This window comes from Globicephala melas, chromosome 7 (genome assembly GCF_963455315.2).
Source record: "Globicephala melas chromosome 7, mGloMel1.2, whole genome shotgun sequence".
In the NCBI taxonomy this organism is placed as follows: domain Eukaryota; kingdom Metazoa; phylum Chordata; class Mammalia; order Artiodactyla; family Delphinidae; genus Globicephala; species Globicephala melas.
Window position 1 is genome coordinate 45,982,193 of NC_083320.1, and position 19,687 is coordinate 46,001,879.

Genomic DNA, 19,687 nt, shown 5'->3' on the forward strand with positions numbered 1-19,687 from the left:
TATGATACCATGAAAGACTCAGATTTGCCAACACAATTCTGAGGAAAAAGAACAAAGCTGAAGGCATAACCCACCCAGTTTTTAGACTATACTACAAAGTCATGGTAATCAAAATAGTGTGGCATTGGCACAAAAACAGACATATAGATCAATGGGACAGAATAGAGAGCCTAGAAATAAACCCACACACCGACAGTCAATTAATCTATTAAAAAGGAGGCAAGAATATACAGTGAAGAAAAGACAGTCTCTTTAACAACTGATGTGAAAGCTAGACAGCTACACATAAATCAATGAAATTAGGACACTTCCTCACACCATATACAAAAAAAAAAAACCAAAAAAACTCAAAATGATTTAAAGAACTAAATATGATATGACACCATAAAACTCCAAGAGGAGAACATAGGTGAAACAGTCTCAGGCATAAATTATAGCAGTAATTTCTTAGATCAGTATCCCAAAGCAAAAGAAATAAAAGCAAAAAATAAACAAATGAGACCTAATCAATCAATAAAAGCTTTTGCACAGAAAAGGAAACCCTAAACAAAACGAAAAGACAACCCATGGAATGGGAGAAAATATTTGCAAATGATGTGACCAACAAGGGGTTTAAATCCAAAATATATAAACAGCTGATACAGCTCAATATCAAAAAAACAAACAACCCCATCAAAAACTGGGCAGAAGACCTAAATAGACATTTCTCCAAAGAAGACATACAAATGACCAACAGGAACATGAAAAGATATGCTCAACATTGTTATTAGAGAAAGGGCAAATCAAAACCATAATGAGGTATCACCTCACACCATTCAGAATGGCCATCATCAAAAAGTCTACAAATAATAAATTCTGGAGAGGGTGTGGAGAAAGGGGAACCCTCCTTCAATGTTGGTGGCAATGTAAATTGGTGCAGCCACTGGAAAACAGTATTTAGGTTCCTTAAAAAACTAAAAATGGAGCTACCATATGATCCTCAATCCCACTTTTGGGCACATATCTAGAAGAGATGAAAACTCTAATTTGGAAAGATAAATTCACCTTAATATTCATAGCAGCACTATTTACAATAGCCAAGACATGGAAACAAGCCACGTGCCCATCAACAGATAATTGGCTTACGAAGATGTGGTACATATACACAATGAATATTACTCAGCCATAAAAAAGAATGAATTATTGCCATCTACAGCCACATGGGTGGATGCAGAAAATACCACACTAAGTGAAGTAAATCAGACAGAGAAAGACAAATATTATATGATATCACTTATATATGGAATCTAAAAAAAATACAAATGAATTGACAGACAAAACAGAAACAGATTCACAGACATAGAAAACAAACCTATGGTTACCAAAGGAGAAAGGGAGGTGGGGGGAATAAATTAGGGGTACGGGCTTATGGGCTTAACAGATACAAACTACTACACATAAAATTGATAGGCAATAGGGATTTACAGTATAGCACAGGGAGCAAAGAAGGGTAATGGTCATTTAATAAAAAGAATTTTGATTTTTTGAGAAATCACTAGTAAGAAATTTTTTAAAATAAAGAAATGTTTAAAGCTTTATTTCTGGAGGTTTTCTGCCATTTGTCTGCCTCATTCTCTATATTTTTTGACATTCATATGCCTTCTGATCATGTCTTTTTATTCTCGTCAGATTTAATGACTAGTTTGCATTTTTTTCCTTCTCCCCATTCCACCATAATTGTGCAGGATTTAAAAATACACAGATGGACCCTTCAATGCCCTTCTTCTCAATTCATGGATGGCTCCACATCCAGTGACCCACAACTCTTGAGCAACTCACTCATGCAGTCACACACTTGGAATCCTCATTACTTGACATATCTCCACCACTGATGATCATTTAAGCTCAGAAAATTTTCTGTGTCTACAACTTATCTTTTCAATAATCTTAGTATTTCCCAGGGTATGTGTTCTTCAACTCTATTGAGCCCCTTAGTCTTGTGTTCCCCTCTTTAATTTCCTCAGCCCATTCTTTTTTCACTTCATTTTTCTTTGTTACTCTGTTCAGATTCCTCTGAAAAATACTTCAATTGTTTTCAATTCTCTCAATTTCTTTTTTCATTACATCCATCTAGCAGGTGTCTTGCCTTTTTGTGATTATGCCAAAAGTGATGTATATGTTGGAGAAAAATAGAGTAAACATGCACATTTATACAAATATAAAATAATTTCCAACTTTAATTTATCCTTCATTGCTTTCTTGCAATTTTTTTCTGTCTTCTTGGTCAGCTATCTTCTCCATTCTCTTCAATGAATGTATTAAACATTTTTCAAACCTTTACCTTTATTTCCTCAAAATGTTCAGTCAAAGGCTTCTCCAGAACAGAGAAAATAGGACTCCCTTCACTTCCTGACATCACCTCACATATATCTCTATGATTATCCCATTTTCCTTCCTGCCCATCATTCCACAAAATTCCATATATTTATTTATTTATTTTATTTTTGGCTGTGTTGGGTCTTTGTTGCTGTGCGCAAGCTTTCTCTAGTTGTGGCAAGCAGGGGCTACTCTTTGTTGTGGTGTGCGGGCTTCTCACTGTGGTGGCTTCTTGTTCTGGAGCACAGGCTCTAGGCGAGTGGGCTTCAGTAGTTGCGGCACCCGGGCTCAGTAGTTGTGGCTCACGGGCTTAGTTGCTCCATGGCACGTGGGATCTTCCTGGACCAGGGCCCGAACCCGTGTCCCCTGCATTGGCAGGCAGATTCTTAACTACTGCACCACGAGGAAAGCCCTGCAAAATTCTATTTTTAACCTTTGCCAATCTCATCTTTAAAAATAATATGGTTTTAATTTTTTCTTCAACAATTAATGAGTTAGAATATGTTTTATATGTTCATTGATATTTGTATTTCTGTTTTGGATTACTTTTGTAATTGAATACTTATTTTCTAATTCTTTTGAGATTTGTTTTTAGTAATAAGGATATTAAGCTGCCATATATCTTGAAATTTTTTTTTCATTTTTTTGTTGCTTTTACTTTGATTTATAATATGTTGTTTAAACATGATCTCTACCAGGATCTCAATTTTAAAAGCTTGCAGAGTACATGCTGGAAAAACAAAGTGAACTAGAGAGGGTGAGTGATACAGTTTACTGGATAACTCTTGCCTTTTTCTAAAAGAGGTCACTGAACCCAGCACCACTTTATAGTTATTAGTTCAGTTTTGCCAGATGGTCTGGTTGTTTTTCCAAGAAAACTAGTTAATTATCTCTTTATTTGAAATTTTATAATGTTCAGATATTTTATAACTTAAAAAAACTCTTTGAATGCTAAATTTTTAAAAAAATTGTAGGTTGCTGCTGCCTTGACTGCTACCAATATATGATCTTCTTCTGAAAGTAATGCTTGATCCAAAATTATATATTCACCTGTTTGCTTCTGTTTTAATCTTAGCACTGATAATTTTTAGCTTATCTCTTATGAATTTTGGCAAATGATGTATGGTAAATATTCAACTTATTTTTTTCCCAAAGGTTAGCTAACCGTATAATTAGCTCCATTTTCCCCTAGTGCTTTGAAATGGCCCATTTTACACCCCCAAATTGGTAGAATTGTTTTATATATTGCTCTTTTAGTCATTTGATTTATTGGTATATTCCTGAATGAGTACCCCACTGTAACTTCATAGAATGATGTCCAGTTTGGAGGGGCAACTCATTATCCATCATTTTCAACAGTGTTAGGATGAGTGCACGACTATTCTTCAAAGAGGAGAAAATCACCTTAATAAATTGAATAATATATCAAGTATTTAAAATTATATATCACTTTGGAGAAAAATAACAACTTTATATTGTTTTATAGGAAGTTCTCCGCCCCCCACCTTACACACACACATACACACACAGATCTGGTACAGTTCTGTGACTTTTTCTTATGTGACTCTCAGACTTTTTCTGAATTAAGGACATAACTTAGTTGCAGAATTATATAATACTGAAAATTAGAGAATTTTTAAAAATTTTAAATGTTTTGTGAAATAATTCTATTTATAAGAGTAGAGACTTCTTGGCTTGTGTACTGTAGATTGCTAATGTGCACATAGATAAGCTTCAGAAATTCTGCAAATCTCATACAATACTTTCATATATAATTGTGTTGTCCTGGAGATAATGGCCAAAGCTTCCACTGGTTTGTCAAAGAATGTTGCAATCTAAGAATAATTAATGTCTGGTATTGACCATTTCCCAGATTTGTGACACATTAAAATATCAAGTACAACCGAAAGTTTCTAAAAGTTCTTTGATAAGTAACAGTGGAAAATAATCAAATACATGAAAAGTGGTCTATTCTAAAAATACGAGAGATTAATGCTTCAGTGAAACATTAGTTCACTAAATTAGTAGGGAAATGTAATTACAGCCACTCTTCCCTTTCTTTAGGTGATTATATTGTCCTCCTAAAAATAGCAAATATATTAATATTAGTAATTATTACAACTGTTATTGCTCTTATTGCTACCAGTTACTGAGGGCTCACATTGTTAAAAATACTGTGACAAGTACGTTAAATGCAGTATTCAATTTTACTCTCAAAAAAGTCTCAAGTATTGGGTATTACCATTTTCAGACAGAAAGTGATCCTAGGAAATTACTCAGATGATTAGTAGCTGAATCAGAATTAGAAGTTTGACTCTGAATTTCTTTTTTCTCTCTCATGTTAAAAATAAACTTTTTCTTCTCCATTTTATTTTCTCCCTGCATATTGGTTATAGAGGATGAAATAAATTTCGACAGTGGCTTTTTATTAAACATTAAAGCTATTATAATGACAGAATTTCAGCAGTTGAATCTTTTCGAGATTAATTAATCCATTCCTAGAAATTTCAGGGCAGTAATTAACTTATTACTGCTTTTCACTAAGAGCTGTATTTAGCATTAAGCATGTCAATGGTCAAAGCTGTCTTTATTAAAAAGTCAAAGAACAATCATACATGATTTTTCTTATTCACTTATTTCAGAGAGTTTTAGGATTGATAGAGCACAAATTCAAAGAAACAGAGTTTGACATCTAGAAACATATTTGTGAGTCTGTGGCTAGGGAATGTTTTCAAAGAAAGATGTTACAAAAGAAATTTCTGAAGTCATTCAATTTCTTAAGCTCCTCTTAATATCAACAGCCAATCATAATGGACTTACTGTTTAACTCATACAGTACAGAGAACTCAGGATGTGATATGAAGGAACGTTGGGAATCCATTCTAGCCTCAAGAGTTTGTAGGATTGGAATAAAAGATAAAAATAGGCATGGAGGTAAAATGCCCAAGTTCCAACTTTCCCTTCCCTTGCATTGCAACCTCCTGGGGAAGATCAGGAATATCCATATAATTATGAGAAAATCTAAGAATGTTGAAATGTGTTACCATGACATAACCTGGGAGAGGACACAGGTCTCTTGGAGAAATCTAGGGATAATAGCAAAAATGTAATAAGTGCTGAGTATGTAGCAAGCACTTTTCTAAGTGCTGATGGACATTAACTTAGCAACAACCCTCTAAATTATTTTACAAATAAAGAAACTTGTGCAGTGACATAGAGTGACCTCCCCAAGATAACATATCTAATAATCCTGGAGCTGGGATTTGAAGCAAGACACTCTGAATTTGAAGGCCACTCTCTAATAATGAAATATTCAGTCTTTCTAGGTAAAGAGTGATGATGCCTCTTTTAGGTGAGTTGCATAAAATTATCAAAATGATAATACTACAGGTGACATTTTGGAACTTGAATAGACAAACCAATTAATTAATTAGAAGAGTAGAGTAAGATGAAGAGTAATTAATTAGAAGAGTAGAGTAAGATGAATCATGTCTGTTACTGAATGCCTATGTAATATTTTAATTTCATCATGCTAAGGTTATTGTTCTAGTACTCTAGTGTCTTTTGAGTTATGTTCGACGTTCTGCGCAAGCAAGGTGAAGGGTGTGTGTAGTAGTAGTTGACCTCATTAATGTGAGTTGCTGAAGGTTATTAAGGAATGACTTGGAAAACCTGGAGATGGTAGGAGTAAAGGCAGTATCCTAGATATATAACCTCATGGAAAAAAACAAGAAACTCTCGCTAAAGCAGTTTTTTATGGGGAGAACATACTAGTCAGGGTTCTCTAGAGAAACAAAACCCAGTAAATGAAATGTTAAATTAGGATATATATATATATATACCAGATGTTCTGGCTCAAGCAGAGAGAGCGACTTTGCCCTTCTACCTTTTTGTTCTATTCAGGTCTTGAAAGGATTGGATCATACCTACTCTCCTTGGTAAGGATGTTCTTTACTCAGTCTGCTGATTCAAACGTGAATTTCTTCCAGGAACGCCCTCATGGACATACCCAGAAATAATGTTTTATCTGGGCATCTTCAGTTCAGTCCAGTTGACATATAAAATTAACTATCATGACAGGGGTGGGTGGATTATTTTTTCAGTCATGAATAAGGTTATAAATATTGGTACAGTTTTTTAAAATTACTCATGGCAAGATCCCCCCATGGACAAGCTAACTGGAATATCTGAGGAAGTGTCCTAGGTACTGACATTTTTAGGCCTCCCCAGATGACTCTAATGTGGAGTCAAGAATATCCCTGGGAAACAAGGTGACACCTCTTTGCACTTTTCCTATACTTTTTGAAAATGCCATTATGATTTTTCTCCCTGGTGAAGGTGAAGGTGAAGGTTCGTATTGCAGTAAATTTGTTTTTTCAAATGTAACATGTCTTTGCATGCTTTCCCACTGCCACCCCCCACCCCCTCAATCCTCAGCCCCATAGAGGGATGGAGTGTAGCACTGAGACATCTGCTCATTTGGCTGGATTCTAAAATCATACATCTGTTTGGACAGAAATTTTGTCAGCTCTGAGAATAAAAAATGACTTTGAAAGTAATGTGTATTTTATTTAACTGCTGACCACAAATAAAAATTAAAAACAAAAAGATTTGTTGTTGTTGGCAACTTCCTTAAATAACCTCCTTAAGTAGAACAGCTTGACTGGCCACTGGCCACTGTTTAGGTAATTTTTTTAAAAAATACTTTTACAAACAGAAAAAAGACAGCAAGGGATTTCAGTGAATGAAGCCAAAACTGTCACAACATTGATAACTTAGTCCAAGGATTTTCAGAAAGATGCATTGCTCCTAAAACTTTTACTCTTTCACATAGTTTTCATAATATTTACGTTCATTAAAAAAAAAAAAAACTTTTCCAACCTGAATCATAAGCAAAAATACATATTTCTACCCTGGGGTATTCTTTAAGAAACTTTTTTATTAGTATTTTAAACCCATAAGCTATAACATGCTGCTGTGGAAAAACTATAACCTGCAAGTACATAATATTACATTTATAAAATGATTTGGTTAGTAATAAGAATTAACATACTTTTATTTAAAATCAGTATACTGTGTTGTATGATTACACTGTTTTTTTTAAATTTGTTTACTATGGTGACTTTGATTTTTTTCCTATTAAATAGTATCTATGTGATCTATGTGATATTGTTATATAGGTGATACTAATGTATCACCTTTAAGATTGTAATGATATATTAGTTTGACTAAAGAATTGCTAATGTCTATTTCAGTTCTGGAATTGTTTGAGTCCCCGAACAGAAGAATACTGAAGTGGTATGAGTATAAGCAATATTCAAGGAGAAGATAGAAAAAATGTTATTTATATTTTCCTGTCTTTGTTGTGATTTTAAGCATTATCCAATAGTGTATTTATTCTATCTCCCTGGTCTGAATTTATAATTCCTTACACCAAAATCAAAGTATATGAGTATTGGAAACATAATTCTGATATTTTAATATAAGTGTGTCAACTTAAAGCAAATTTTTTATAAGCTGTGCTTTCAGTGCAATACTTATTCAGTGTAATACTTATTCAGTGCAATATAAAATTACTTTTACTTGACAAAAATATTCAAAGTTCCTTTAAGTCCTGAATTTTCTCCAGATAACCAACTATTTATTTTCAGATCATTAGTTTCTTGACAGAGATACTTGAGGAATATTGAGATTACATTTAAAATATTAGTGCCAATTGAATATTAATGTGGAATAGATTTCATTAATTATAGTAAATACATATGGGGAAACAAAGATTTTCTTTACAAGCATTAATTTATTCACAGCTTTGAATAACATTATCTTGTACAAAACCAGGCATCCCTGTATATCAATTTAAGAGAAAGATTAAATACTAGCTTATTGGGGTACTGCTTTCTGCATAAAATTGTGTTAGATATTGTGGTCATTTCAAATTAGATAAGATAGCTTCACTGCCAAGATGGTGAGTGTTTAGTAAAGGGGCAAAAATTAAATAACCAGATAATAAGGTCAGAGCACTAAAAACAAAACAAAAAATACTTTAAAGAATGTACAAAGTGTTATTGATTTACCATGGCAACAGTCTATGGCAGATACACTCGATAGCTGATCTAATAGTCTTTCCATTTCCTCTCTGTCTCACCCCTATGCCCGTCTTCGTCTTTTTTTTTTTTTTGCGGTACGTGGGCCTCTCACCGCTGCGGCCTCTCCCACCGTGGAGCACAGGTTCCAGACGCGCAGGCCCAGCGGCCATGGCCCACGGGCCCAGCTGCTCTGCGGCATGTGGGATCCTCCCGGACCGGGGCACGAACCCGCGTCCCCTGCATCAGCAGGTGGACCCCCAACCACTGCGCCACCAGGGAAGCCCTGCCCGTCTTCTTTTAAAAAAGAATGTCATTGTATTAAAGTATTTGACAGCCAGGGTAGACACCTGTATTACGAAATTAATATTTTGGTAATTTCCTTCTTGTTAGTGTTTACTTTGAGAACAAGCATGTGACTTCATTCTGACTGATGAGGTTTGAGACAAAGTATACTGGTAGATCCTGAAGCATTTCCTTAGTTTTACAAAGTTTCACAAGGAAGGGATGTGTTTTCTTCTCTCCTTCTGGCTTTTGGGCATTTAATTTGTGATACTAAGATGCTTAGAAGCATTATAGGCATTTATGTGACAGGAGAGTATAAACTCGAAGATTAAAGCCAATATACTGAGAACAGCAGAGTAGAAAGGTGGAAAAACTGGAACTTTTCTGGAAATCATTGAACTAGTAAATTAACAGACCCTATAAATATGTCACCTCCAGACTTCATGTTATGAGAGATCACCATTATCATCATCATCATCCTTCATTTTGTTAAGCACTTTTCAGTTGGAGATTCCATATTTCAATATAAGAATCATGTTGCTCCCATGCTAGGGTAGCATCATGTCATGCTCTCCATGTCCTAGTTATCCGGAATCCATGAAGCCATCTTAACATACTGGGTAAGGAAGTGTGAGATTCTAGAAGGCTGACTTGATGCTCTTATTTTGGTGAACACAAATGTAACCTACTCACAAGTTCAAAGTGCTGATTAGTTCTTTGAGGTTTTGTTATAACTCCTCCTTCATAAATGAATTCCTTTATAATTGACCCCTAGGTATTCTAGGTCACCAATTAATCTGCTCTCTGTATTTTAACAGCTCAAAAACCTGCTTAGATACTGCTGCTATGATTTCCAGTTTCACTGACCACTTCACACATCAGATTTATACTATTAACTCTGCCAATACAGCTTTCAGTGGGTCATTTCCATTAACATGTTGTTGTCTTGTCAGACACTGAAAACCAATTGCTTCCCCTCTGTACCATTTCTTAGGAGGTCCACACTCTAACAATATACGTTGACTCATTTGCAATATTTCTATCCCCAGATATCTTGTTATCTTTCTTCTAGCCCTTTAGGTTTCATATGTTCCCTGGGATGAGATGATCTCCAGGAAGGTAAAGGTTAACTTGTACAGGAGTCATTTCCCTGCAGGGTGAATCCCCCAAAAGAGGTTGCCTTCCTGCAACGCTCAATGGAAACTGGTTATATACCTAAGGCTCTAACACCAGCCCCATGATCACATGAAGGAATGGACTGGTGTTTCCCCCTTTCATAAAAACTGACAGGTAGAGTAGAGTTGGTGCCAAGTACCTGCAATGTCTTACTGCTACTGGATCCCAGCAACTGATCCCTGCAAAGGAGCAGCTGGTTCTTAATTAATCATGAAGCCCACATTTCAAGGATCAGACTTCCTTTCCCAAAATCTCATGTCCAACCCTGTTAATTCCCTGTGTGCTCACCAAAAAATGCAATCAGCTTCAGGGGACTCACATACATACCTAGGACTGTTTCTTCTCTGAATTTCTCCTAATAAGCATTACTCCTTCAGGTCTCTTTTGTGTGCACTTGGTCATTTGCCTTTGATTGCTTGCCACTTCCTAAATTGTGCACTCATAGGTAACTTGTTCCAGGAGAGACAGAGGTCACTTTGAAGGAGAGCCATCTGACATTCTATTCAGAAACCTGCTAAATGTCTTTTCCCTATCCACAGCCCATTTTGTCCTTTGGTTGCACTGATGTTAAAAACTACCTGAATCTGGGAGTGGTAAGTCCATGTTTACAGGACAAAGAGAACAGCTTGAATAGAAGAGATGGTGCACATTGATGTCTTGTTGCTACTGCTTCTGCATTCCCTAGCTGTCTCTCCCTACCCTGACAGCTCAGGACTTATCTTCTTCCTTCATCCTGACTTAGCATAAATCCCTTGCTGCACCTCTTGTACCATGGGAGAGACCTAGCTACCCTCACCAAACCATATATTCTGTTTATGACTAACTAGATTAAAAATTAAATTATAAATCCTGGCTTCTGTAACCAAATATCTGATTGGCATCATTAAAAACACAGTGGCTCACGGATTATGACACTGATCAACAATTTGATGTGCCTGTTTTTTCACTAGACTGAAATTAGTTTTAAGGTGTCATCTGAGGAACACCCTGCTAACACGTGGCCTGAGGGCAAAATTTGGAGTAGGAGAGCCACTGCTAGCAACTCTTGCTTCAGATAAATTCTGCCCCAGCAAGTAATAAAATAGAGGAAGAAGAGGCACTCTAAAACAGGAATGCTTGGTTTTCCAGGTTACTCTAGAATGGCCATGATGTCCATAGCAACCGGGACTCTCAGGAATGTTCATTAGTTGAAGCATTTCAGTGTTTGAGGACTATAAAAGTTGTGTGGCAAATATGTGGTGAGCAAGGAGAAGAATGACATTAGTTGAGGTTGGGCTTATAATCAGGATCCAAAAATATTTAGTACCTGTAGATCAGGATAAAGCATTGGGATTGTAGTCAAAGCATAGTGAGGGCCATTAAGAAAGTTTTGATTATTTGGTTTAGTTTGGCTTGGTTTTTTTCCCTATATGGGATCCAATTTTGTTTTTTCTTAAATATTGAACTAGGGGATTTTTTTTTTGAGTGAATGAATGATGAATTAGACCTGAAGAATTGATAATGCAATATAGAGAGGAAATGACTATAAAGGAGTAAAACCCCTGATGACATGAAAGGGAACAAATTGCAAGTAAATGTAGTAGTACTGTCCTTCAGAAACAAGAGTCATACCTTCTCCACAGAGACAGGAAGAAAGAAGGAGTAGGTAGGGCAGGTATAGGTTTATTTTTGGAACTGGCCACAGGAAGTTGAGGCGTTTCTGACCTGAATAATAGTCAAATAATATGTGCAAGAAAGATGACAAGATTGGAGGACATCACTAAGTTTCAGTATTACAATTTCATAGAAATGCCAGTCTACCTGGTTGTATGATTTTCTTAATCAGTGCTCAACCCAAGAGAAATACCAAAGGTGATGTAGGATTTGTTTTTTACAGGTAAGTAATGAGAGAAATGGGCAAAAACAAATGGAGAATAGAAATGATGGAACATAAGATGGAATAGAAGGGAAGCAATTACAAGATGGATTTCCTGATTGGCAAAAAGGTGGTGAAGTGAATTGACTGGAAGTTTCAGTGCATAGAAACAAATATTTTTTATTAGTCTTTCTGAGTAAGTAAGTTGGAATGATAGAAAATTATAGGTGATTTTGGAAGTGGCAAATACAGCTAGTGTATTAAATTTATTTCAGAGAAATTAAGCACTTTAACAAAGGCAGAGTTGAGAGTTACTTTGTGTAAAGATTCCATCCTTTATGCTCTCATCCTCGGATACATCCTTCCTCTAAGAAAGAGTACAGCTTTACTTTCTAAGGGTTCCTTCCCTCATTCTTCTCAAGATTTTCTGAGTAGAAGTCCTCATCCTTCCTGGAGAGGTCTCCTAGTGTCTTTAAAAGAAGAGACAGTCTCTTTTACCAGAAAGGTAACTTGACAGTAGCTAGAGGTAGTTCATTCTCTACCTCTGACTTGAAGAGGAAGTAATTTATTCATATTAAATATACAGACTGTTTTTGGTGGTATACTACATATGATTTAGTGTTCTAGGTTATGTTTTTAAAATAAAGAAGAGTCCCCCAAATGCTTTTAAATCAAAAGTCTACACATACGATGCCATTTTTGCTTGACTGAAATTACACATTTAAATATATTTTACTTCTTAAGGGGCTTCCTTGGTGGTGCAGTGGTTAGGAATCTGCCTGTCAAGGCAGGGGACACAGATTTGAGCCCTGGTCTGGGAAGATCCCACATGCTGTGGAGCAACTAAGCCCATGGGCCACAACTACTGAGCCCGCGTGGCACAACTACTGAAGCCTGAGTGTCTAGAGCCTCTGCTCTGCAACAAAAGGAGCCTGTGCTCTGCAACAAGGGAAGCCCATCCACCACAACAAAGAGTAGCCCCTGCTCACTGCAACTAGAGAAAGCTCGCATGCAGCAACAAAGACCCAGTGCAGCCAAAAATAAATAAATAAAATAAATAAAAATTTATAAAAATAAAAAATAAAGATATTTTACTTGTTAACCTTTCTTCTCCACAGTAATAAAAATGTAGAATGTCCTCAAAACACAAGAAAAATTCCAAATAACCTAATTTACCACTTAAAAGAATTAGAAAAAGAAGAACTAATAAAACCTAAAGTCAGCAGAAGGAAAGAAACAATAAAGATCAGAGAGGAAATAAATAAAATAGAGATTAAAAAATAGGAAAAAATCAATAAGACCAAAAGCTGGTTTTTTGAAAGGATAAACAAATAGACAAACCTCTAGACAGATTCACCAAGAAGAAAAGAGAGAATCGAAATAAACAAACTAAGAAATGAGAGAGGAGAAATAACAACCAATTCTGCAGAAATACAAAATATCATAAGAAAATATTATGAACAGTTATATACCAAAAAAATGGACAATCTAGATGAAATGGACAAGTTTCTAGAAACATGCAGTCTGCCAAAATTGAGTCAAGAAGAAACAGATCATTTGAACAGACCAATCACTAGAAGTGAAATAGAATCTGTAATTTTAAAATCCCCTGCAAACAAAAGCCAGGACTGGATGTCTTCACTGGGGAATTATATGAAACATACATAGAAGAACTTATACTATCCTTCTCAGGCTCTTCCAAAAGAATAAAGAGAAGGAAACAATCCCAAAGGCATTCTATGAAGCCACCATCTCCCTGATACCAAAACCAGACAAAGAACCTACCAAAAAAATAAATTACAGGCCAATGTCTTTGATGAGTATAGATGCAAAAATCCTCAACAGAATATTATCAAACCGAATCCAACAATACATAAAAAGGATCATACCCCATGACCAAGCTGGGTTCATTCCAGGGTCACAAGGATGGTTCAACATATGCAAATCAATCAGTGTGATACAGCACATCAACAAAAGAAAAAACAAAACCACATGATCATCTCAATAGTTGCAGAAAAAGCATTTGATGTAATTCAACATCCATTCGTGATAAAAACTCTTGCTAAAGTGGGTATAGAGGGAACATACTTCAACATAATAAAAGTGATTTATGACAAACCCACAGCCAACATAATACTCATTGTTGAAAAGCTGAAAGCATTCTCTCTCAATTCTGGAACAAGAAGACAAGAATGTCCACACTCACCATTTCTATTCAATATAGTATTGGAAGTCCTGGCCACAACAATCAGACAAGAAAAAGAATTAAAAGTTATCCAAATTGGAATGGAAGAGGTAAAATTGTCATTATATGTAGATGACATGATATTCTATATAGAAAATCCTAAAGACTCCACACAAAAACTCTTAGAACTGATAAATTCAGCAAGGTAGCAGGATATGATTAATATACAGAAATCTGTTGCATTTCTTTACATTAACAATGAAATATCAAAAACAGAAAGTAAAAAAAAATAATTCCTGTTTAAAATCATGTCAAAAAAATACCTAAGAATAAACCTAACCAAGGAGGTGAAAGACTTATACACTTGAAAGCTATAAAACATTGATAAAGGAAATAAAAGATGATTCATGGACAGGGATCCCATGCTCTTGGATTGGAAGAATTAATATAGTTAAAATGACCATACTACCCAAAGCAATCTACAGATTTAATACGATCCTTATCAAACTACCCATGACATTTTTCACAGAACTAGAACAAATAATCCTAAAAGCTATACAGAACCACAAAAGACTCAGAATTGCCAAGGCAATCCTGAGAATAAAGAACAAAGCTGGAGGCATAACCCTTCCAGCCTTCAGACAATACTACAAACCTATAGTAATCAAAATGGCATGGTATTGGCATAAAAACATACATAGATCAATGGAACAGAATAGAGAGCCCAGAAATAAATCCACACACCTATTGTCAATTAATCTTTGACAAAGGAGGCAAGAAGATACAATGGAGAAAAGACAGTCTCTTCAGCAAGTGGTATTGGGAAAGCTGGAGAGCTGCATGTAAATCAATAAAGTTAGAACCCTTATACCACACACAAAAGTAAACTCAAAATGGTTTAAAGACTTAAATATAAGACATGACACCATAAAACTCTTAGAAGAGAATATAGGCAAAACAGTCTCAGACATAAATCATAGCAATAATTTCTTAGATCAGTATCCCAAAGCAAAAGAAATAAAAGCAAAAAATAAACAGATGAGACCTAATCAATCGATAAAAGTTTTGCATGGATAAGGAAACCATAAACAAGACAAAAAGACAACCTTTTCACTGGAATGGGAGAAAATATTTGCAAATGATGTGACTGACAAGGGGTTAAAATCCAAAATATATAAATAGCTCATACAGCTCAATATCAAAAAACACACAACCCAATCAAAAAATGGGCAGAGGACCTAAATAAACATTTCTCCAAAGAAAACATACAAATGGCCAACAGGAACATGAAAAGATATGCTCAACACTGTTAATATTAGAGAAATGCAAATCAAAGCCATAATGAGGTATCACCTCACACCAGTCAGAATGGCCATCATCAAAATGTCTACAAATAATAAACGCTGGAGAGGGTGTGGAGAAAGGGGAATCCTCTTACAATTTTGGTGGTAATGTAAATTGGTGCAGCCACTGAAAAACAGTATTTAGGTTCCTCAAAAAACTGTAAATGGAGCTACCATATGATCCTGCAATCCCACTTTTGGGCATATATCTGGAAAAGATGAAAACTCTAATTTGGAAAGATAAATGCACCTTCATGTTCACAGCAGCACTATTTACAATAGCCAAGACACGGAAACAAGCCACGTGCCCATCAACAGATGACTGACTTAAAGAGATGTGGTACATATATACAACGTAATATTACTCAGCCATAAAAAAGAATGAACTATTGCCATTTGCAGCAACATGGATGGATGCAGAAAATACCATACTAAGTGAAGTAAGTCAGAGAAAGACAAATGTTATATGGTATCACTTATATGTGCTATAAGTACTCTACACTCTACCATACTCCATACTCTAGTAAAACTGTAAGCTTATGAATATGTCATTTGAGTTTATTTCTTTGTGCAACAGTAGGTGAATATTTTAACTGATCATTTGATATATGAGATCTGTAGAAAAAGTTGTAACCTGATTGAAAATGCATCAAAAATAATTTAAACCCAAGTTAATGGCTATAATTCTATACATTCATATTTAATTTATAGGCATACTTCTAATAATTTGCCTAATAATGAATAAAATACATGAAGACCAGTTATTCATCATAGATAAACATAAAGACACAACTTTATTGTTCTACAAGCTTTCTGTAATCATCATTTTACTTGAAAAGTCAGTGTCACAACTCCAGAGGCCAAGTACTCCATTTCAGTTATAACTATTTTTAATGACCTAATGTTCATGTAATAATTCAATGGTAATAGTCTCTCTGAAAAATCTAAGATATGTGTCACAATTTACATGTTTATCTAACTGTAGTATATTGATAGGATTGATATGTATAAAAGTTACATCATAATACTTGAGAAACACCCTGTATTAGTTTCCTATTGTTATTGTAGCATATTACCGTGAACTTTGTGCCTTAAAACACCACAGTTTTACTATTTTACAGTTCTAGAGTTCAGAAGTCTAAAGTCAGTGTCCTTGAAGGGCTGTGTTATTTTTACTCCCTTGTCTTTCCCAGCATTTAGAGGACACATACATTCCTTGGATCATGGCCCCTTCCTCCATCTTAACCTCAGCTTCTGTTGTCACATGTCCTTTCTCTGGCTCTGATCCTCTTACCTACCATATAGGAGAGCCCCTGTGATTATATTGGACCTACCTGAATAATCTGCCATAATCTCTCCCCTTCTCAATATTTTTAATCCCATCTGCAAAATCCTCTTTAACATGTAAGATAATATATTCACAGGTTCCCAGGGGTAGGGTGTGGACACTATGGGAGTCATTATTCAGTCTAGCACACACACACCAGAGAACATGCTTCAGAATTGAACATTTTTACAGAATGACTTCATGATTAATGAGTATCATTAGTGGTCTAGATTGTAATTAGTAAAAATTCTTAATGCTTCCCCTGAAGTTATAAACCTTATTCAACCTGATATAATCCATCTGCATTGTTAAATAATTTCAACTCTGCTAACTCACTTTGAATACAAAATACTATTATGATTTTAAGAAATACTGTACTCAGCATTTATTCTATTGAATTGCACATTTCAGGTTAGGCATTTTGTGGAGGCTAAAGATACAAAGATGAGAAGTGATTTCTGGCAAAGATGACAAGAAGAACCTGTGGGGCAGGTTTTTTCCAATCACCTTTTGATATGGAATACTGGTAAAGAATTCAAAGAATTAGTCATTGGTTTTTATTTTAAAAGATAAAAAGGATTTTGACTAGTGGAGATAGAGAGAGGAGAGAAAGGCATTCTAGGGAAGGAGAACCATTTGTGAGAAGACATAAGGACAGAAAGCATGTGGTTGGAAACTTACCAGCAGCTAGACTGAAGTCTGGATGATGTGCATGACTAGATCATGGCTTGATTATGGCTTGAAATACAGGTTAGGATCAGATTATGGAGAAATTTTAATGCTATACCACAAAGTTGGAATTCTGTCATAATGTGAATCTATTAAATAATTCTAAAATAGGATGTGATTATTTTGAGATGCATTTGTTTTAAGTATTTACTCTACTGCAGACATTGTTCTTGATACTGGGGATGCATTATGAACCTTGTATACCCTAATGGCCAGTTAATAGTTCATGAAATCTAGTCTTTTAATTTGACTTCTGATTTGGTTTGGTCTTTATCATTTAATAATTCCAATATAAATAGATCATATTGTGTGTTTGTGAGTGTGTATGTATGTATTTTATTAAATAGCAAGATAACATTGTCAAATAGGGTGATAGCATTATAAGGTTGTATATCTAAGAAGGGATGCTTCTCAGTGGAATTTTCCTTTTTCCAGAAGGGGGCAACACAGCCCTTGTGTAAGTAGGGAGACTAGCTTTTACCAGAATGTCTACAAGCAAGTGTTTGGAAAATAAGAGCATGGATTTTATCACAGTTCTTCTCAGCCTTAAAAAATCCCTGCAGAAAACGTTGCCCCCTTAGAAATACATAAATTTCTTCAGACCAGCGTCCATCTAGTACTGTATTAATTTATGCTGATTTCCCCATCTGAGTGTCTGATGGAAAATTTTATTCCCCTCCACCCAAGACCTCATGAAAAATTGTTTCCATTCTCTACATGGATTTCTCTCTTAGCATAATAATAATTTTTTTGTTCCAATTTATCTTCACTTATATTAAATCAGCATTCAAATCCATTTGGGTATAAATGTATAACAAGATTCTTAAGACTTTTTTCTCCTATCCAGTCTTTGATTGATGTAAAATCACGTCCATGGCATGACTTTTTCTATCAGTTGTTAATACATGTTCTGCTTCACAAACTTATTAAGTCAGATTGATTGAAGAGATTCTAGACAGTAATACTAAAAGTCCTCATATATCTTCATGTAAGTCAACAACTAAAACACTTATAAACATATCTGTCTTTAAGCTTTGCTTTCAGAGCCTCTCTCAACTTCCCTTTGCACGTTGAACATTCAGGCCTTTCAAATCTCCCCTGTTCAACCTCTCCTTGAAATGTCATATGACTAATGATTTACCTTCTCCTGTCTCACACAGGGCTCATTAGTAAGGCTTCCAAATTAACTCATTTCTTTTTCTGTAATTACCCAACATACTACTTTTAAAGACAATAATTATCTTGCTATGATTACTCCAGGCTAGTCTTATAGAGAATCCCAGCATATATAAGGAGACATTAAAAAGGAACCTATGATTTATGGGAGGATATATTGAAAGAGTTTGGGTGCATTATTTGTTCCTTGAAAATAACTTTGTGATTCTTCTGAAGAGATTAAAAATTGAACTCTCTTTGGACTTTAGTTTCTTCGTTAGCATAATGATGGGGTTTGAATAGATGTCCTGTGCTTGCTCTAAAATTGTCTAGTTTCATGATAGAGTTGTGCTTTGGCATAGTCAGGGAATATTCATCACTTTAGTATATCTATCTGCATAATGAACAGATATTCCTCAGAGCTCTACACTTTCCTCATATTCAATCAAGATGATGGTAGGCCTCTAGGCTCTCTTACTGGCTAAGTGACTTACACATCCATTCTACCTTTCAAGGATGTGTGATTCAACTTCACATTTCAAAAACCTAACACACTTGGAACTCACAGTGTCATCACTGGATATTAGAATCTGTGACTATTCAGTGGGTAGATATCAAGGGTCTGCTTACTAACATGCAGAAAATAATATGCTACCATATATTCCTCAAAGTTTCAGTTTTAATGTCTTTACTGGTCATATTTTGTTTGCTCTTAGCCATATTGTTTAAATTAATATTAATATTATGGAATTTATTGTACAATGAAAAATTACTAAATGTCTTAGCAATATTTTTCTCAATTATCAATGATAAAGTTAATTTAGAATAATAACATTTAGAAATAATGTTGATGATATTTAATAATGTCCTAAAACATAAATAAGCATTTCTGCAAATATTTATATATCTGCAAATACTAATATACTTATTAAGCAAATGTATGGAATGTGGCTTCTATTTAGAGTGGGAAAAGTAGTTTGCTAATATTTGCTAGAGCATTTTAAAGTCAGCAAGTCAAAAACATAATTATAGTTGTCAAATGCAAGCATTTCTTGTGAAATACAAATTTAATGTTTATGCATTAATTTGGGTAAAATGTTGATCTATTTTGTTATTATGCAAATATATTCCAGATAAAATACTTATGACTTATAATTCTGCAGAAAAGTATGTCTATATATGTACAATGCTCTA